The 22,870-nt window shown below is 31.1% G+C and overlaps 1 long non-coding RNA gene across 1 annotated transcript; it reads right to left on the reverse strand.

Moving 5' to 3' along the window:
* Window positions 1–19,278: 19,278 nt before the first annotated feature.
* LOC126879286 (uncharacterized) lies at window positions 19,279–22,422 on the reverse strand. Its single transcript, XR_007696026.1, has 3 exons — window positions 22,303–22,422; window positions 21,926–22,196; window positions 19,279–19,540 (listed from the first exon to the last, which is right to left on the reverse strand). It is a non-coding gene; the product is annotated as an uncharacterized LOC126879286 (long non-coding RNA).
* Between the last annotated feature and the right edge of the window lie 448 nt (window positions 22,423–22,870).

Genomic DNA, 22,870 nt, shown 5'->3' on the forward strand with positions numbered 1-22,870 from the left:
CTTTAGGATATATAAATTTTTTTCAAATTAAATTTATCTTAAACAAGTTTTTAGATTGGTAGGGAAATGTATCGGGTGGGCGGTCGGCCATGCTGGCCGCCATTTTGGATTTGGAAATGTCAAATTCCGTATTTCTATTTACCTATCGATGAGCTAACTTTAAGTTAAATTTCATTCGTTTCGGTAAAAATTTACAAAAATGGGCCCCAAATAACCCCCCTATTTCGGCCCCCCTTTGAGAGGTTTTTTTCAAAAGCTTAGTTTCTCGACAAAATTCTCTTAAAGTTATTCATAAGGAATTTAATTGAAATCGGGTCCAGTAGTTTTTGCTGGGCCGGTGGCGACATACGTACGTACATACGTACGTACGTACATACTTCCGACATGTTTTGTTTATTTGTTTTTTAGACTCAGGGGGACTCAAAACGTCGAAAAAAAGTGAAATCTGAAAAAAAAATTTTTTCACGATCCTATAACTTTATCTATTATACTCATACTGCGTATGTAGTACGATAAAGTAAAAAACATTAGAAAGACTGTAAGATGCAGAAATGTAATTAAAAATAATATGATAAAATAAAAAGGAAAAGATTCCTCTCATTGGTTGTATACCATAATAAAAAACTTACTAAGGAAGTAAAACTTCACTTGTAGGTATAGTCTAGGCGCTAGAGGGGTCACCGTGTCCTTTTCAATTCTAATGGACAAACTCAACGGTTTCTTATGGATTTTTGGCTGCTGGTTACGAATTTCGAGGGTGGATTTCGATCCAAGTGGTCAAAAAATTGTTATAAACAATTTAATTGTTTATAAGGATCTGGCTCATAAACTCAAAGATATAAAAACTAATGTTTCAAATAAAATTTGTTCGTTAATAAAAAACGAAGAAAAAACGTTTACCAAACTTAGTGAATTAGTGCACAATGCAAATTTCAAATTGCAAAATAAGTATTTTTCGGAGCTGAATTGATCGTAACTGGGCTTCTGCGCATGCAAATGAGCCTTAGAAGATATCATTTTAAAGCTTCATTAATGGGCTTCCAAACAAGGTTTGCTAAATTACTTTATCTTCATTTGTTTTAAAGATCTACCCGTTTGAAGTTATAATTTTCTTAAAAAAAATGTACATTAATTTGTTTATAAGGGTTTCAAGCAAATTTGAGCTTTAAACATTTATACTTTAATTAACAAAAATGATAGAAGAACTCAAAAGGAATAATTTGAGCTTAAGAAAATGTTCGTAAGTTTATTTTTGGTCAAGATATCGATATTTTAATGGCGCGCTATGAGGCGCAACATCGGCTCACAGTGAAGTATTTTTCGACGCTTTATCGATCGTAACTCGGCTTCTACGCATGCAAATGAGTCAATATGCGACATCCATATAAAAATGGATCGAGTTATTTTGCAGCATCATCATTGCATATAAAACGAGCATTTATGTTGTGGCGGCATACACCCAATTGACGTGCCTTGATGCTGCAAAAGAACTAGATCCACTTTATATGGATACTATTCACTACCCACCGGATATCTATATGATATAGATTATATCTATATCATAATAGATAATTAGACTCTGAAGCCCCAGAAAGTTTTAATTTTACTGCCTACAAGAACAGACTTAGTACCACCATGTAACTGTAAAAATTGCTCTAAGAACTTACGCAGTTGTAAAAAAGCTGAGATTCCCTGTATCTCTCGATTCAGATACATGGAATAAAAAGTGTGTAAAAATATAGTATCAATAAATAATATCAACTTACTTTTTAGTTCTATTTCTAAAATATTAGTTTTTAATGTTTTTTTTCTCATTTAGTACAAAAAATAGAAGACAAAGTAAATGGAATGAAAGGTGATACGAGGTACAGTATGATAATTTAATTATAAGAATTATATGATAAAATTATATTAGGACCTTCAAAAATAAAAAATGAATATATACGTATGAATGAATGAATACGTATATATACATACATAGAAATTATAATTTGCATCGAGAAGTTAGCGCGTGAACTTTTACACGGTGAGCCGATCTTGCGCCTCAAAGCGCACAATTAAAATATCGATATCTTGGCCAAAAATAAACTTACAAACATTTTCGTAAGCCCAAATGTTCTGTTTGAGTCCTTCTATCATTATTGTTAATTAAAGAATAAATGTTTATGGCTTAAATTTGCTTGAAACCCTTATAAACAAATTAATGTACAGTTTTTTTAAGAAAATTGTTATTTTAAATGAGTATAAGTTTAAAACAAATGAAGATCAAGTAATTTAACAAACTCTGTTTGTGAACCTATTAATGAGTCTTTAAAATGAGACATTCTAAGGCTCATTTGCATGCGTAGAAGCCGAGTTACGATCGATAAAGCTTCGAAAAATACTTATTTTGCAATTTGCATTGTGCACTAATTTTACAATATCTTGAGTTCCAATTACTGGATTTAAGTTGGGTAAACGTTTTTTTGTTCGTTTTTTATTAACGAAGAAATTTTATTTCAAACATTATTTTTTATCTCTTTTAGTTTATAAGCCAGAGCCTTATAAACAATTTATAAACAACTAATTGTTTATAACAATTTTTTGACCATTCGGATCGGAATCCACCCTCAAAATTCGTAATCAGCAGCCAAAAATCCATGAGAAAGAGTTGAGTTTGTCCATCAGAATTGAAAAGGACACGGTGACCTATATTTGGCGCCTAAGCTAGTAGACGGTATATAAATTTATTAAAAATTTTTATCTAATAAGATCCAAATTGTATTGAAGTGGGTACATCCCTAGTACAAAAAACACAAACGTTTTCGGACCAATCACCTAACTATGTAGCAAGTTCCAACTACTTTTGATCTGAAGTTTTCAACCTGATGATGGACTGATTGGTCCGAAAACGTTTGTGTTTTTTGTACTAGTGATGTACCCACTTCAATCCAATTTGAATCTTTTTAGATAAATTTTTTAATAAATTTATATACCATCTACCTACAAGTGAAGCTTTACTTCCTTAGTAAAATATGATACGTAATATTCTAACCCCAAGAGAGTGAAAGTCTGGAAATAGATAAGGCCTTATGGGCTCATCTCTTTAAATAGATTTATTTTCCCTGTCCCTTCCATTTTTATTTTGTGTCAGCGGGTAGGGATGAAGTGACACTTTCATGAGAGTGCGACATAGGCAGTGGCGGGATGTTCCGTATTGAAAAACAGAAACTTACAGAGTAAGAATATATGGGGTACGTTCAGTATGTTCAATCGATGATTTAAATGAAAAGAGATATAGTAAATAGAAGATAATAAAAGAAGATCATAAAATGATAATAAAAGAGGGCGCCAACGAGTTTTTAACGAAGAAAACTGGTAAAACAAATAGAAGAAAATTATTGTTAATGAAAAATTAAAGAAAATAAAATAAAATAATTATTTAAAAATAAAATAACAAAGATGTGGCGTTTGTAACGTTACAAATATAAAACGTCTTACCTTACCTTAGATATTTACAATTATATAGGAGAGATACAATTTGTTGTCGCTGATAGTGGAATGGGTGATCGAAGGACAACGGGAAATGACATAGCTATACATCAAAGAATGAAACATCATATAACATCAAATAACATCATATAACATATGATGCATCATATAACATCAAAGAATGAAACAGCATCCTATATCCAAAGGCTAATAAGAAACCAATCTCATCTGAAGAAACATCACCTAAAAAATAAGTAGAATATTATGACAAGCAAGTTTCATTTTTACAAGTTGCAAGTTACATAATAAAAGAAATTGATCAAAGGCTAAAAACGTCCGATTGTTTTAATAATTGTATGTTGACCAAGAATCATATCTGTTAATAAACACTGACCGCCGACGGGCACAAAACACGGCCACCCCCACAAAATGGGCCATTTTTGATGTCTCGTGTTTCCTAAACCTGTTGTCCGATTTTAGTGATTTTTTAAATATGTTATAGCCTTATTCTTTAGCAATATCGCTGTAATAATATTGTTACCAGACAGGTAAATTAATTATCATTGTATACCGGCTGTACCAATCAAACTGTGTTTTTTTCTTAAAGTTCACCACATCCTGTGGAATTTTCTAGCATTTATGAAATACTTAAATTAAAACCCAACTGTAGACTCAGGTTTTCTTAATATTATGTTTTTTTATTCATTCGCTTATCTTGGATAATAAAAAAGTGAGGTAATTTAACAACTAGCCATGTTCTTCATCAATACAGGGTGTTTCTAAATAACTACGGCAAACTTTAAGGTGTAATTCTGCATGAAAAATAATGAACGTTTGATTTATAAACATGTTTATAACCGTTTATATATAAACATATTTATAAACGTTTGATTTATAAATCAAACTGTCATTATTTTTCATGCAGAATTACCCCTTAAGGCCATGGGTACATAATTCGCAAATATTTTACGGCTATCCCTCCTTTTTCTGTCTTTACACGGCAAATTACGTGTAATAAAATTCACACTGATATGAATATGTAAACATTACTAGAATGTCATTCTACTTGAAAATGTCATCATTAACTTAAAGAGATGGCTTTTGAATGTTCTTGGATAACTGTTAATTGTATAATTGCAAATTATTAATTCAGTTAATAAATGTGATAATTTTTTCACTAACTATGTATTCAGTGATTGCAATAATTTATATGTACAACAAAAAACAATACTCAATCGAGAAAAGAGGAAAACTGTTAAAGTGATTTTTTAATAATATATTGTTGGAACGCTTACAATTTTGAACATCTTTAGCAACAAAATACTTGGATCCCAGAATATATTATCCTGATGTATTCTCTGCTTGGATCTTCCACAAATAATACACAATAAATAACTTTTTATTAAGTTCACGTCTTAAATCAATTATTTATCAAATACACTATACCTATATCAATAGTATTTAATCAACAACTCAAAATGTTCCCCATGTCATGTCAATTATTTAAAATTGTCACAGATTGACACTGTCTGACTGACAATATGTTGACAATATTCTATTCGACTGAGTACTTTGTAAGACAAAGATAGATTTCGAAAATATTACCACGGACATTGTATTCATTTTTTTCGAATCCTGAAAAACCCAATAAATATTTTTGAAAAATTTAAACACAGAATGAAATACTAAATTATTACCGAGGGCCGAAAGTCCCTTAGAATAAATAAAAAGTTTATTTTTAATCAGATATTTGAAATTAAAAATCACACTAAATTTTCTCTTACGTTTTCACTCCTGTAACTTCTCGCTAGTAACGTAATCTTTCATTCTGCGTTTAAATTTTTCAAAAATACTTATTAGTTTTCTCAGGATTCGACAAAAATAAATCCCCATTTGAATAGCATTGCAGCCGAAAATACGTACCCATCTTCTTAAAGTTTGTCGTAGTTTGTAACATAATATGTTTATAAATCAAACGGTCATTATTTTTCATGCAGAATTACCGCTTAAAGTTTGTCGTAGTTATTTTTCATAAAGTTTGTCGTAGTTATTTAGAAATACCTTGTATTGATGAAGAACATGGCTAGTTGTTAAAGTACCTAACTTTTTATTATCCAAGATAAGCGAATGAATCAAAAAACAAAATGTTAAGAAAAGCTGAGTATACAGTTGGGTTTTGTTCGCAAATGCTTCATTTCCGAGATACGACATATTGAATTTTTTATTACAAATTGACGATTTATTTATTGCTCTAAAACCGGTTAAGATATGCAAATGAAATTTGGTATGTTTTAAGAGACAGTTATTGTACATTTTTTGACATGCGATTAGGCATTTTATATTCTCCATTAGCGCGCATACGGGTAATATGACGGGTTATATTACCCGCATGCACGCCAATGGTGAATATAAAATGAGGAAATTGCACATTTTTTTATTACATAATAACTTAGAAATACAAATTTAAATTCTTCTGTAATTTAAAATAGTTCATACGTCATACGTTCATAGTGACGTCACATAGTTTTACTAGATTGTTATGTTTATGGTTATATTTAGGTATATTCTTCTTGTCCTTCTTCAGTTTATTTTATTCTTCTCCATCTACTTGGGTATTTTGCCAGCTCATCGTGGCAGAATAAGGGATACATATTTATATTCTAATGACATTTATCGTATGTCATTGTAATAATAAGTATATACCAGTTTGTTGAGATTGGAGTTTGATACAGTTTTTGAAGGAAAGAAAGAAGGTGTACTATGGAAAATAAAACCATTTTGTAAAAGTATGTACAAGTTTTCTATGAATAGTTCAAACGATCAAAACACTTGCGACGTCACATAACTGTATTTTCTCCTGACGTTTATAATGTCTAATTTAAAATTATATACAATTTTGTTTACTTTGTCGGTTCAGAATGTAAACATATAATCATATGACGTCATGACGTGTTTTGGGCTAGTTGCTTTAATTTGAATTTAGAATCATATTTAAGGGCCAAACGGAACACAAATAAAACTTTTTTTTATTTTTGATACTTGATTGTTTACATTTATGTATTTATTTATTTTATTTATTTATTATTTTTAACTATGTTCTGTTGTGATTTATAACATTTTTTTCGAATTTAAAATTTTATGTAAGTTCCCTATATCATAAATTGTATGCAAGTACTATGTCAAAAAATGCGCAATAACAACTTCTTAAAACCTACCAAATTTCATTTGCATACCTTAACCGGTCTTTAGAGCAATAAATAGATCGTCAGTTTGTAAGAAAAAATTCAACATCCAGTATCTCGGAAACGAAGCATTTGCGGACACATGTTTATAAATCAAACGTCATTATATTTTCATGTAGAATTACCTATTAAAGATTGTCGCACTTATTAAGAAACACCCTGTATTAATGAAGCACATGGCTAGTGGTTAAAATACCTAACTTTTTTATTATCCAACATAAGCTAATGAATCAAAAAACATAATGTTAAGAAAACGTGAGGCTATACTTGGGTGTTAATTTCAGTATTATATAAATGCCACAGTATTCAATAACTGAGTATTTCACAGGTTGTGATGAACTTTGAGAAAAAAACACAGTTTGATTCGTATACCCGATATACAATGATAATTTACATGTCTAGCAACAATATTATTACAGCGATATTGTTAAAAAATAAGGCTGTAACATATTAAAAAAATCACTTAAATCGGACAACAGGTTTAAGAAATTCGAGACATCAAAAATTACCCATTTTTTAGGGTGGCCGTTTTTTGTACCGGTCAGTGTACAATAAAATTACTAAAATAATAGGATAATGTTAGCCTCTGACTTGTAGAATAGAATTTGTAGTACCTATGGTCCGAGAGCTGTGAGACATTTTTGAGTAGGTATTTTAGGCAACCTCTTCAGGTGACTCTTCCATGATAGCCTAATACAAAAATGCCGGTCTGGCTGGAGGGTAGCGGTTATTTTCCCCAAAAATCATCCCCAAAGTTAAAAAAGGGTAAAAATTGTTATTACAAAAAATATCATTGACGTGACTTTAAAGTAAATTTAAATATTCAAATATAAAGAAAATAAACAGGTCATGCGATTTAGGGGGGAGTTTAACTCTGCAAGATAATTGCATGGACGCCCCCGGATTACTTTCAGGGGGTGCATCTGAACTTCAGAAGATTTCATCTGAATATGTACATACTACTAACGAGTAGGTGCAATTGTTATTTTGGCAGGGTATTTTTAATATTAAAAATAAATATTCAAAAAAAGACAGGTTTTTTTGGTGAAATTTTCCAACTGCAATTTGATGAAACAAATTCCGCGTGCATATTAATGAAAAGCGCTATAGGTAAGCAGCAGTATGAGAAAGAGCGTACACCGATAGCTGTTTGCATCCTCTGATGTAGCTGAGCGAGTCCATTTGCCCGAGAAAAATCACTTGACCTGTCGATACCCATGTTGTTGTGCCTCGAAATGTTAGAGTAATTATTATATATAGTATAGTTTTTTAAGTAACTTTTTCTTAATTAAAGGAAAATAATACGTACTATACAATAGGTTTTGCAAATATGATAGAAAAAGACAAATTTATTATTATAAATATATATATATATATATATATACAAATGAAGAAGTATCGCTTTGGTATTAATTCCCAAACCGTTTTCTCCGTCTCTTAGTTGTAGAATAAATTACTTCTTTTTCCTGATTGGTTTATTTAAAAAGACTACACTTACTAAAGCTAAGTTTAGCTTTTTACGCCAGACACATCGAGAATTAATATTGTACAGAAAAAGTCCCAAATATTAATTTGGACTTAATTATGAACTATTATAATTGAGAAAACTATTGTTTTTTTAAATATATGTAACATTGACAAATATTTTATTTAGGAATTTTTATAATTTTAATAATATTTTAATTAAAAATACTAAATTGCCTGACTAAATTCAGAATTAAATTTTCCAATTTGGCGCCACTTTATTGCTAAAACTAATATTTTACAAATTACTTATATCCATAAATTCTATAATAAGTACGCAGATAAGAAATAATAAAAAACTAGTTATTAGCAACTTAAAATAAAATATAATAAACAGATACAAATGTCTTTCTGACATACTAAATTTCAAATTAAATTGTCAAATTATTTTTCTCTTTTTAAATTAACTAAAATTAAGGCATTGTAGAAGATTAGGAATTAGATTAAGAATTTTATATATTTTTTTGTTATGTATGCCAAAAATTTAATGGATTAACCTCACGTTGTAAGTTTTTTAGGCTTTTTATATACAATATTTTTATCATCTTAATTTCATTGTATTTACTAAAACTTTTTTAGCATATCTTGAAGAAACAAATAAATTTTGCGAAAGCTTGATAATAACTAAGAGTTTTACTTATCCTGCCCCCTGAAATTTATGACTGCAACCTCAAAATTAACAAGATTTTACATAGTGTCAGTCAATATTACCTAACTGCTTTATATATATATATATATATATATATATATATACTGATGACGACTAATAAGTCAGAAACACGTGTCTATGATTGCATTCCATCTTGTGCATATTTTGATTATATATATATATATATATATATATATATATATATATATATATATATATATATACAAGAAATACTGGATATTAGTGACTGTCAATATCAACAAACAAGTGCTTTATTAGGGTTGCAGTCAGAAGTTTGGCCAGGATATCAAAGAAACACTCTTTTGACTTTTTGTCTAGCTTTCGGGGTTGTTTGACCCCTTTATCAAGACTCTGTAATATAAAACAAAAATGTAAGTATGTATTTTAAAATATTACATTGTTTTAGTAAACCTACTAGTCGTTGAGATTATTAAAGAGAAGCTTGATGATGCTCAACATTTCAAATTAACACAAATATTGGAAACAGAAAACAAAGGACACAATACATTTTAAAATTTTTGAATAATTAGCAGAAATACAATAATTATTCTGTATATATATATATATATATATATATATATATATATATATATATATATATATATATATATATATATATATATATATATATATATATATGAGATGTAGATCCTTGAAACACACTCAGTGATCAAAAGATCCAAGGTTAATGGTTTGACGACCACTCGTACGAAATCAAACAGATGAAATAGAGAATGTGGAAAAATCCCCTTAAAATGGTGGATGTGTGAATTGTTCGTAAGGGGATTTTTCCACATTCTCTATTTCATCTGTTTGATATATATATATATATATATATATATATATATATATATATATATATATATATATATGTATATATATATATATATATATATATATATATATATCAAGCAGTGATTCTTGAGGATGCAGTTTATTTTGGCCCACAAGACAAAGAAAACTCTTTGACTTACTGTCAAGCTTTCGAATTTATTTTAATTCTTTTTCAAGACATCTGTTGACAAAAATATACAATTATAAAAATTATGTAGGTACTTACAATTTTCTTAATTACTTACTAGTCATGAGATTACATTGAAAAAATTTGAAACTTTACTAAAAGGACAATTATGCACATAGGTATGAAAAATTATTTTTAAAAACTTCAGTTATGTTGTCATGTTTGAAATATGTCATGAAATATGTAAAGTGTATACACTTTATATAGGAGGAAAGTAAAACTAGTAACAACATATTTTTTATTTTTTTATTAGATTTTATTAGATTGATCTATGAAAAAAAAATTAATAACATCAAACCCAATTAGTCCAGTCATTTTTTAAAGCATGTTGGATTTTAATGTTGGATTATATGATAGAAAATCAGATTATGATGTACTAATTTTTTTGTTGATATGCTAATATGTAACAATAAATGTTACTTAATTTGTCTATATCTGATTTTCTATTTATACATTTTTTATTTTTCTGTATATGTGTCATTTCTATAAATAACCTTTTCTGTTCATTTTTTACCCTCTGTAGGATTGACGCTTGTGAAAAATTAAATGTATGATTTAAATTAATCGAGTGGTCGGCTAACGCACAAGCTTGTGATTTATTTGTGTTAATATCACTTCTGTGAGATATTATTCTACTGTGCAATGTACGAGAAGTTTCTCCTATATAAACTTTATCACAGTCTGAGCAAGGAATTTGATAAACAACTTTTGAACTTTCTTTGGTCGTTAGAGGATCCTTAGTTTTAGTGTATAAATTTGCTATAGTTTTAACATTTCTAGTAGCAATTTGTATGTTTTCTAATCCTTTAAATAATTTTAGAAGTTTTGGTGTTAAGAATGGAATATAAGGTAAAGATCCAAATGTTTGTGATGTTGCTGGTACTAAGGTGTCAACTGGAGGGTTATTGTTTTGGCTATTATTTATTTCTTGGCTTGCCGTGATGGAAGGTGGAGAGGTTGCAGTACTAAAAATTAATTTATTAAGTAGGCCTACCGGATAAGAGTTTTCCATTAATATGGTTTTTAGTCTCTTCAAACTCTGTTCTCTATATGTTGGATGAGATATTTTTATTACTCTACTTTTTAGTCCTTTTTGAAGAGATTAAAAACCATATTAATAGAAAACTCTTATCCGGTAGGCCTACTTAATAAATTAATTTTTAGTACTGCAACCTCTCCACCTTCCATCACGGCAAGCCAAGAAATAAATAATAGCCAAAACAATAACCCTCCAGTTGACACCTTAGTACCAGCAACATCACAAACATTTGGATCTTTACCTTATATTCCATTCTTAACACCAAAACTTCTAAAATTATTTAAAGGATTAGAAAACATACAAATTGCTACTAGAAATGTTAAAACTATAGCAAATTTATACACTAAAACTAAGGATCCTCTAACGACCAAAGAAAGTTCAAAAGTTGTTTATCAAATTCCTTGCTCAGACTGTGATAAAGTTTATATAGGAGAAACTTCTCGTACATTGCACAGTAGAATAATATCTCACAGAAGTGATATTAACACAAATAAATCACAAGCTTGTGCGTTAGCCGACCACTCGATTAATTTAAATCATACATTTAATTTTTCACAAGCGTCAATCCTACAGAGCGTAAAAAATGAACAGAAAAGGTTATTTATAGAAATGACACATATACAGAAAAATAAAAAATGTATAAATAGAAAATCAGATATAGACAAATTAAGTAACATTTATTGTTACATATTAGCATATCAACAAAAAAATTAGTACATCATAATCTGATTTTCTATCATATAATCCAACATTAAAATCCAACATGCTTTAAAAAAATGACTGGACTAATTGGGTTTGATGTTATTAATTATTAATATTTTTTTTTCATAGATCAATCTAATAAAATCTAATAAAAAAATAAAAAATATGTTGTTACTAGTTTTACTTTCCTCCTATATAAAGTGTATACACTTTACATATTTCATGACATATTTCAAACATGACAACATAACTGAAGTTTTTAAAAATAATTTTTCATACCTATGTGCATAATTGTCCTTTTAGTAAAGTTTCAAATTTTTTCAATGTAATCTCATGACTAGTAAGTAATTAAGAAAATTGTAAGTACCTACATAATTTTTATAATTGTATATTTTTGTCAACAGATGTCTTGAAAAAGAATTAAAATAAATTCGAAAGCTTGACAGTAAGTCAAAGAGTTTTCTTTGTCTTGTGGACCAAAATAGACTGCATCCTCAAGAATCACTGCTTGATATTTGAATATACAGTCAAGAATACCATAATCTTATATATATATATATATATATATATATATATATATATATATATATATATATATATATAGAGGTAGAAAAGTATAAAACTATAAACTAAATTAATTCTATGTCCGAATCTTGTACTTCTTCTTCAAACTTCTCATCTGAGCTTAAATATTAATTCTCTTCTTCTTCGTCAGACTCACCTCGAGACTCTGATTCGTCTTCTACATGATCTGTAAATACACTCGGGTGCAAAATTAACCGGACACCTTAAAAATGGGTAATTTTTGATGTCTCGCAATTCCTAAACCTGTTGTCCGATTTAAGTGATTTTTTAGTATGTTATAGCCTTATCACAGCATAGAAAACGCAGCAGCAGTGACACACTAGTAGGCGAGAAAAGTTCGCGCACTATTACTGCGCAGATCGTCGGCCATTTTGTGCGTAGTACCAGACAATGTAGAAAATCGACAGTGTTGCCGATTTGTACATAATTATCAGATTTACTCAACTTTTAGGACATTCATATTTTTTAACATAATTTTATACGTATGCCTGTAGGAATTATGTCAATAATTGGGACATAACACAAAATATTGACGATGAATGGCGATTGTATTGTTAATCTTTTGCATAAATTCCAGAAATTATTCAAAAAGAATCTCTTACGGGTAATAAAGTTGGTGACATCGGCAACACTGATGAAACAACACATCACATCACCACTGAGATGTACTACGCGAAAAATGGCGACCCTGTACTTTTCAACTTCAAAGGCGGCATCAGGGAGTGTCCTTGCTGGTTTCGTTTATTATGCTGTGGCCTTATTCTTAAACAATACCGTTTTAATAATATTGTTGCTAAACAGGTAAATTTTCATTGTATACGAGGTGTACCAATGAATCTGTGATTTTTTCTTAAAATTCGCATCACCCTGTGGAATATTCTAGCATTTACAAAATACTGAAATTGAAATCTAACTATAGCCTCATGTTTTCTAAACATTTTGTTTTTTGATTCATTTGCGTACATTGGACCATAAAAAAGTTAGGTAATTTAACAACTAGCCATGTTTTTCATCAATACGGGGTCTTTTTAAATAAGTATGGCAACCTTTAAAGGGTAATTCTGCATGAAAAAATAATGACAGTTTGCTTTATAAACGGTATGTCCGCAAATGCTTCGTTTCTGAGATAGGGGGTGTTGAAATTTGTCTTACAAACTGATGACTTATTTATTGCTTTAAAACCGGTTGAGATATGCAAATGAAATTTGGTGGGTGATAATACGTAGTTATTGCACATTTTTTGACATACAACTAAGAATTTAATATTCACCACTGGCGCGCATACGGGTAATATGACAGCTCATATTACCCGTATGTGCGCCAATGGTGAATATTAAATTCTAACTTGTATGTCAAAAGTTGTATAATAACTACGTCTTAAAACCCACCAAATTTCATGTGCATATCTCAACCGGTTTTAAAGCAATCAATAAATCGTCAGTTTATAAGAAAAATTTCAACACCCTCTATCTTAGAAATTAAGCATTTGCGGACATAGGTTTATAAAGCAAACTGCCATTATTTTTTCATGTAGAATAACTCCATAAAGTTTGCCATGCTTATTTAAAAACATACTGTTTTGGTAAAAAACATGGCTAACTGTTAAAGTACCTAACTTTTTAACGGTCCAACATAAGCGAATGACTCAAAAAACAGAATGTTGAGAAAACATGAGGCTACAGTTGGGTTTAAATTTGAGTATTTTGTAAATGTTAGAATACTCCACAGGGCGATGCGAAGTTTGAGAAAAAAACACAGTTGCATTGGTACACCCGGTATAAAATGAAAATGTACCTGTTTAGCAACAATATTATTAAAACGGTATTGTTAAAGAATAAGGCTATAACATATTAAAAAATCACTTAAATCGGACAACAGGTTTAGGAATTACGAGACATAAAAAATTACCCATTTTTAACGTGTCCGGTTAATTTTGCACCCGAGTGTAGTTGTAATATGTATTTAGAATTAATTAGAATTTAAGTAGTGATTAATTAATTGAGTTTTTACGTATTCTCTGTCCTTTTATACGAACACGAAGCCTGGACAATTACTGGCGCATCTGAAGAAAGACTTGCCATTGTTGAGATGTGGTGTTATCGAATAATGTAAAAAATATCATGGACACAACACGTAACAAACACGGAAACATCACGAAAGATGAAAATGGCAAAATGCAACATTATGAAGGAAAGAAAATGAGCTACTTTGGTCATATACTAATAAATAAAAAACATGATGTGATTGGTTATATAGGGAAAAGTATTAAGTATGGTTATATTAGTATGAATACGTAGCAACTCAATTAATTAATCACTAATTAATTTTTAATTAATTCTAAATATATATTACAACTATTCACAGATCAGGTAGGAGAGGAATCTGAGTCTCGAGGAGGGTCTGACGAAGAAGAAGAGAATGAATATTTATTTTAGCTCATTTTTCTTTCCTTCATAGTGTTGAGTATTTCTTTTGCCTTTTTCATCTTTCTTAATGCTTTCGTGTTTGTTACGTGTTGTGTCCATGATATTTTTTACATTATTTGATAACACCACATCTCAACAATGGCAAGTCTTTCTTCAGATGCGCCCGTGATTGTCCAGGCTTCGACTCCGTATAAAACGACAGAGAATACGTAGCAACTCAATTAATTAATCACTAACTAATTTTAAGTTAATTCTAAATACATACTACAACTATCTACAGGTAATGTAGAAGAGGAATCTGACGAGGGGAGTCTGACGAAGAAGAAGAGAATAAATATTTAAGCTCGGATGAGGAGTTTGAAGAAGAAGTATAAGATTGGGACACAGAATTAATTTAGTTTATAATTTTATACTTTTCTACCTATATATTTATAATAATAAATTTGTCTTTTTCTATCATATTTGCAAAATCTATTGAATAGTACGTTTTATTTTCCTTTAATTAAGAAAAAGTTACTTAAAAAACTATAATATATAATAATTACTCTAACGTTTCGAGGCACAACAACATGGGTATCGCCAGGTCACGTGATTTTTCTCGAGCGAATGGACTCGCTCAGCTACAACAGAGGACGCAAACAACTATCGGTATAAGCTCTTTCTCACACTGCTACTTACCTATAGCGCTTTTCATTTATATGCACGCGGAATTTGTTTGGTCAAATGGTAGTTGGAAAATTTCACCAAAAAAACCTGTCGTTTTTAGAATACTTATTTTTAATATTAAAGAATACCCTGTCAAAATAACAATTGCACCTCTCTGTCCGGAAGGAATGTACATAGCTATGCATGTATAGTTGTATATTTTATACTCGTTAATAGTATGTACAGATTCAGATGAAATCTTCTGAAGTTCAGATGCACCCCCTGAAAATAATCCTGAAGCGCCCATGCAAGTATCTTGCAGCGTTAAAATCTCCCTCAAATCGCCTGGCCTGTTTATTTTTTTTATATTTGAATATTTAAATTTACTTTTAAGTCACGTCAATGATATTTTTGTAATAACAATTTTTACCCTTTTTAACATTAGGGGGGGGGGGGATTTTTGGGGAAAATAACCGCTACCTTCCAGCCAGATCGGCATTTTTGTATTAGGCTATCATGGAAGAGTTACCTGAATTTTCAGGTTGCCTAAAATACCTACTCAAAAATATCTCACAGCTCTTATGCTACTGCGTTTATAGACATTTCACGGGAAGAAACAATTCCAGATGAATGGAGAAAGGGAGTTATTGTACCAATCCACCAAAAAAGAGCAACCAAAAAGCAATGTAATAACTACCGGGGAAGAGCACTCAGAATTACCACCTACAAAGTCCTTGCAAACATCTTGCTAGAAAGAACTAAAACACATACAGAAGAAATCGTTTTGGATTTTTCAATGAGGATCTAGACCGGGTCGCTTTATTGTTAGGCCTGGATACCGCGTACCAAATAAAAGATTATTAATAGCAAGCTGAAAATGTGTTAATAGCTTAACGGTAACGAGTCGACAACCGTGTCATATGGGAACACTGGAACACGGGTTTATTTAGTTGTGGAACATGATAAGCCTGTCATCAAGACAAGTTTATGAATGTGAAAAATAGCACGCTGTTTTTAAATTTATTCAATAGCCAACGTTATAATATAATATCTGAACAAATATTTGTCCGACAAATATGTTAGGCATTTTAAGCAGTCCGACACGTAGAACATGTGAAATGAATGGAATTATGTTGGTGATAAATAGCAGTCTGAGTTTTGCATTAGACTTTCCTGAAAGGGCAAAAAATCAATTGTAAGTTCTGTCCGACAAAATTCATGGGAAGATTTGGTAGTCCGACGTTCAAAACCTGTCAGATATATACACAGCTACACCTTCTCTTGAAACAGAGTCTTGTTGCATCTCCCATCCAATTTTTAAAATCTGCCGATGGTTAGATGATCCCTTCAATGCTATCAAAGAAGGTACTAGCGCCAATCATCTTCTGTTTTCGCAAAAAGGAATTTTTAAATCATCCGATGTTTAGACAGTTCAGTTCAATGCTATCAAAGAACTTACTATCAAGGATCTTATTCTGTCTAGTAGATGCCAACCTGTAGCAGAATAATTTATTACTACTTCTTTATCCAAACACATAATTATCTCGATAGATCCCCTTGCTTATCAGTTAGTCCAGAAAGCCACTGCGCATCCGCTAGGAAAAATATTCTAATTCAGATTTTTTACACAATCTTACTCAAAAAGAACCCCTTTTAACAAATTTGCATGTTGCCAGGACCAAAAGTTGGTCAAAAATTTTTTAAACGTTTTTTTTTTGTTTTTTTCCTAAAATTATTTTTTTTGCATGGAACACGATTTTTTTAGGTTTTTTGGATCATTCCAAACAGAAAAGTTTCTTTAGTGACTTTTCTCTAAAGTTGAGAGTTTTTGACATATAAGCGATTAAAAATTGGAAAATTGCGAAATCGGCCATTTTTAACCCTCAAAACTATGTGAAAAACTGAAAATTTGAATGTTACAAGTAGATATTCTTTAAACATCGATTGATGAATTCCCGAAGCGTTTTTTGCAATACAATATCAAAAACCCCTTTGTTTTTAATTGCCAATCAAGCGTGCGCGACACTATTTTCCACCGTTGCATGTGTATAGGGCTTTTCATTCACAGTCATTTGTTTCGAGCTGCTGTCATTGTTTGTATAATCCGTGTATAATGTTAATATACACAGATTATATAACATATGACAGAAGCTCGAAACAAATGACAATCGATGAAAAGCCCTATTCGCGGTGTGCAAGTACTTGGAAGGGATACGCGAAACGATCGTGCGCGAATAGCGGAGAAAAATTGCAACTTTCTTAAATAATTTATATTGTCAATTGAAATTGTCAAATTGACGTACATTTCATACCTATGGTCATTTAAGATGAAAAATTATATATTGCTCCACAATATTGATATGATATGCAATTATTATATAAAGGTAAATTTAATTAATTGTATTTTGCTTGCAGTACTGCATTTTAATAACTAATTTTATTTACTACATACAATCATTTACGTATTAATAACATAACCTAAATCTTATTTTTTCTTCTTATTATTTTTTTGGACTATGGCCTTGACAATTATCCAGTAACCACGACCATATGATTGGCCAATATAATTAAATGTGCGAATAAAAGTGCAGAGCGTAGAAACCAGGTGTCGCTTTTCCGAACTTGCACGGTCCCAATACAGTATGGTGCAAATGAAAGGAATAAATTCGTTATTTCGTAAACCGGTGACTTTAAGGAAAAATCCCAAAACAGGTCGGTTTTTATTTTTAAGTTATGATATTGTGGCATATATAGTATACTAGTGACGTCATCCATCTGGGCGTGATGACGTAATCGATGATTTTTTTTTTAATAAGAATAGGGGTCGTGTGCTAGCTCATTTGAAAGGTTCTTCAATTCTCTATTCAGTAATATAAACACTTACATAATTATTTATACAGGGTGTCCAGTAATTTAATTTTTTTGTCAATTTGCCAAATGATTTAATTTAATAAAAATTTTTTGGACACCCTGTATAAATAATTATGTACATGTTTATATTACTGAATAGAGAATTGATGAACCTTTCAAATGGGCCAGCACACGACCCGTATTCTCATTTAAAAAATCATCGATTACGTCATCACGCCCAGATGGATGACGTCACTAGTATACTATATATGCCACAATATCATAACTTAAAAATAAAAACCGACCTGTTTTAACGAATTTATTCCTTTCATTTGCACCATACTGTATACACATGCAACGTTGGAAAATATTGTCGCGCACGCTTGATGGCAATTAAAAAACAAAGGGTTTTTTGATATTGTATTGCAAAAAACTCTTCGGGATTTCATCAATCGATGTTTAAAGAATATCTACCTACCTTGAAAACATTCAAATTTTCAGTTTTTCATATAGTTTTTGAGGGTTAAAAATGGCCGATTTCGCAATTTTTCAATTTTTAATCGCTTATATGTCAAAAACTATCAACTTTAGAGAAAAGTCACTAAAGACCTTTTCTGTTTAGAATGATCCAAAAAACCTAAAAAAATTTTGTTCCATGCAAAAAAATAATTTTAGGAAAAAAACAAAAAAAAACGTTTAAAAAATTTTTGACCAACTTTTGGTTCTGGCAACATGCAAATTTGTTAAAAGGGGTCCTTTTTGAGTAAGATTGCGCAAAAAATCCGAATTAGAATATTTTTCCCAGCGGATGCGCAGTGGCTTTCTGGACTAAGTAATATATTATCAAATTTCAAAGAACACTTACTGCAAATTTCAATCTGTATAAATATAGGGTCAAATTCTGGAAACTGCTGGTAGATAAATTCTTCAAGTAATCCAAAACAGCGGCTAAATGGTTGAAGATCTGACGAGACTCTAGTAGTGGCAATCCTATAAAATAATAAGATATTAGCACGGATTTACCCTAACACTTAATATTTTTCTAATATCGTCTTTCTTAGCAGTTAAAGATTCACAACCGTAAAGAATTACTTACTGAAAAGTCCATTCAGTTTAAATGTAAGGCAGTTCCGGAAACGGCTACACCTTCCACTAAAACAGCCTTGTTGCATCTCCTATCCCATTTTTCAAATCTGCCGATAGTTAGATGATTCCATTCAATGCTATCAAAAAAGATACTAGCGCCGATCATCTTATGTCTTTGAAAAAAGGAATTTTATAAATCTCCCGGTGTTTATAAGGTTCAGTTCCACGCTATCAAATAACTTACGAACGCTGGTATTCCCCTGTCTGGCAGACGCCAACCTGTAAGAGAATAATCCATTACTTCTTCTTTATCCAAACACATAATAATCTAGATATATTCTCAAATTTCAAAGGATAATTACTGCCAATTTTATTCCGAACATATGTCGTGCCAAATTCTGGAATCGGCTGCAACACACCCTTATAAATTTCTCAAGTAATCCAAAACAGCGGCTAAGTGGATAAAGATCTGATGAGACTCTAGTAGTGGCCAAACTGTAAAAGAATAAGATGTTCGGATTTACCCTAACATTTAACTTCTTCTCAAATCGTCTTGCTTAGCAGTGAGAGATTCGTAAACATAAAGGTACTTACTGAAAAGTCCATTCAGTTTAAATGTAAGGCCAATTCCGAAAGCGGCTACACCTTTCACTGAGACAGTCTTGTTGAATCTCCCATACCATTTTCTGTCTGCCGACAGTTAGATGATTCCCTTCAATGCTATTAAAGAAGGTAGTAGCGCCGATCATCTTCTGTCTTTGCAAAAAAGAATTTTTTAAATCTGCCGATGTTAAGAAGGTTCAGTTCAGTGCTATCAAAGAACTTACGAACGCTGATCTTCTGTCTAGTAGACGCCAACCTGTAGCAGTCATGGTTAGATAATTCCCTTCAATAGTATCAAAGAAGTTACTAGCGCCGATCATTTTCTGTCTTTGCAAAAAGGAATTTTTCAAATCTGCCGATGTTAACAAGGGTCAGTTCAATGCTATCAAAGAACTTATGAACGCTGCAACATTCGTTGAAAAACATATGCCATAGTTATTTGGTATAGTATATTGGGAGAGTAATCATCATTTTAAAGCGGGGAAGTACGGAAATACGTAAGAAAATCCAGTTACGTACACTCACTTTTATTTCAACGTTAATTACATTATATGTTTTGTTACAAATATTACTTGTTAGAAATTGGTCACAATATTTTTATATTTAAGCGCGTGATACACACGCAAACTTTAAGTAAGTACGCGGGTTTAAAGATTGCGGGCTTACTCGGCTCGCCGTCGGTGTTTCACGGCAGACTTAAAGTACGCGGTTTAAAGATCGGGGTCGCCGTCGTGTCGGTGGTTTGTGCTATTTAGGAATTTTATCGTATTATATACTTCGTATCGTATCCTATCGTGTTATATATTTTTAATACTAATAAAAAAAGACGCAGTCGAAAAGTGTGGGTAACAAATACAATCTCATAGTCATCAGGAGGATAAAACAGCCTATAAATAATTAGGTTTACTCAAAAACAAATAATCAAAAATAATTTAGTATAGCTTAAAATAGTGTTTTACGGTTTTCTCAAAACTTATAAAATGTAACTTGTCTCCTTTCAATAATAAACGATTGGATTATTTCTAGGCAATTTGCTTAATTAGTAAAAATATAAGTGTAAGTTGAAACGCAATAACAAAAGGCTCGAAGCTCGCGGCTCGTGGCAGTGATACACGTACCGGTTACGAGTAAGATTTCAAACTTGTTGGAGGTCGTCGAGCCATAAGTTCGCGTACTTACTCGCGTGTGTATCACCCCTTTTAGACGGTTTTACTGGCGATTCGATATCTGTATCCAAAGACTGTTTTCAAAGATATAAATGATAGTTATATTTATTTTATTTGTTTATTATATATTTATATAATCTTATATTATACATTTTCTATTTTTTTTTCTAACTTTGAAAGCAGTTTTTGGAATAGAGATCGATACGTTAGTAAATTAAACATGTAAACAAATTAATATATTGTAGCTTATTCCCAACAGTCTCCATAAAAATGCAGAATATCACAAGCCATAAGTTATGGAAAAATGTATGTATAACTATAGAAAGTACAGAATAATAACTATCAGTTGTATATTTGAAAATGGTTTCTGGATATAGAGATAGAAACGTCAGTAAATTAAACATATGAATAAATATTTTGTGGTTTATTCCCTACATTCCGATAAAAATACAGAATGCCACAAGCAAAAAGCTTTAAAAAAACAAGTAAATTTACATAAAGCTTACTTATGCTACCCGGCTAGTCGCGGATCGCCTAAGTAACGCTAAAACGTATATTGACGTGACCAGTACTTAAATAGTTGAACAATTAATTTTCTTTAAATAATTTTAAGACAATTTCCACACCACCCAAAAGGTATGTCTTATGGCGCGTTACTTTTTTTTTTAAATAGGTGTTCGCCAAGAGCCATATTGTCCCATTAAATAAACACACCCGTATAAATTCTTCAAATAATCCACAACAACGGCTAAGTGGTTGATGATCTAATGAAACTCTAGTAGTGACCAACCTGTAGAAGAATAAGACGTTAGTACGGATTTACCCTAACATTTTATTTCTTCCTAGAACGTCTTGCTTAGCAGTTAAAGATTCACAAACGTAAAGGAATACTTACTGAAAAGTCCATTCAGTTTAAATGTACGGTCAATTCCCGAAAAGGGCTACACCTTCCATTGAAACAGTCTTGTTGCACCTCCCACCAAATTTTGCAAATCTGCCGATGGTTAGATGATTCCCTTCAATGCTATCAAAGAAGGTACTAGCGCCGATCATCTTACGTCTTTGCAAAAAGGATTTTTTTAATGCTGCCGATATTAAGAAGGTTCACTTCAATGCTATCAAAGAACATACTGACGCTGATCTTCCCCTGTCTAGTAGACGCCAACCTGTAGGAGAATAATTCATTACTTCTTCTTTATTCAAACACGTAATTATCTCGATAGATCCCCTCGCTTACTAGTTATATATTCTCAAATTTCAAAGAATACTTACTGCAAATTTCAATCCGTACAGATGTGCCAAATTCTGGAAAAGGCTACAACATATCCGTATACATTCTTCAAGTAATCCAAACCAGCGGCTAAGTGGTTGAAGATCTGATGAGACTCTAGAAGTGGCCAACCTGTAAAAGAATAAGATGTTAGTGCGGATTTAAACTAACACATAACTTCTTCTCAGATCGTCTTGCTTAGCAGTTAGAGATTTCCAAACATAAAGGATTACTAACTGAAAAGTCCATTGAGTTTAAATGTAAGGCCAACTCCGGAAACGGCTACACCTTTTGTTGAAACAGAGTCATGTTGCACATCCCATCCCATGTTTCAAATCTGCCGATGGTTAGATGATTCCCTTCAATGCTATCAAAGAATTATTATTGCATTATATTCTAGTGGCCCATATATCTGTAGAAGAAACACAAACCTACAGCACTCACAACATTTTTCTCAAAAACACTACCCGTATAATCACATACACTCAAAAAACACAATCACACCCGTATAATTTCTTCAAGTAATCCAAAACAGCGGTTAAGTGGTTGAAAATCTGACTAAACTCTAGT

The sequence above is a fragment of the Diabrotica virgifera genome, chromosome 1 (assembly GCF_917563875.1).
Source record: "Diabrotica virgifera virgifera chromosome 1, PGI_DIABVI_V3a".
NCBI classification, from domain to species: Eukaryota; Metazoa; Arthropoda; class Insecta; order Coleoptera; family Chrysomelidae; genus Diabrotica; species Diabrotica virgifera.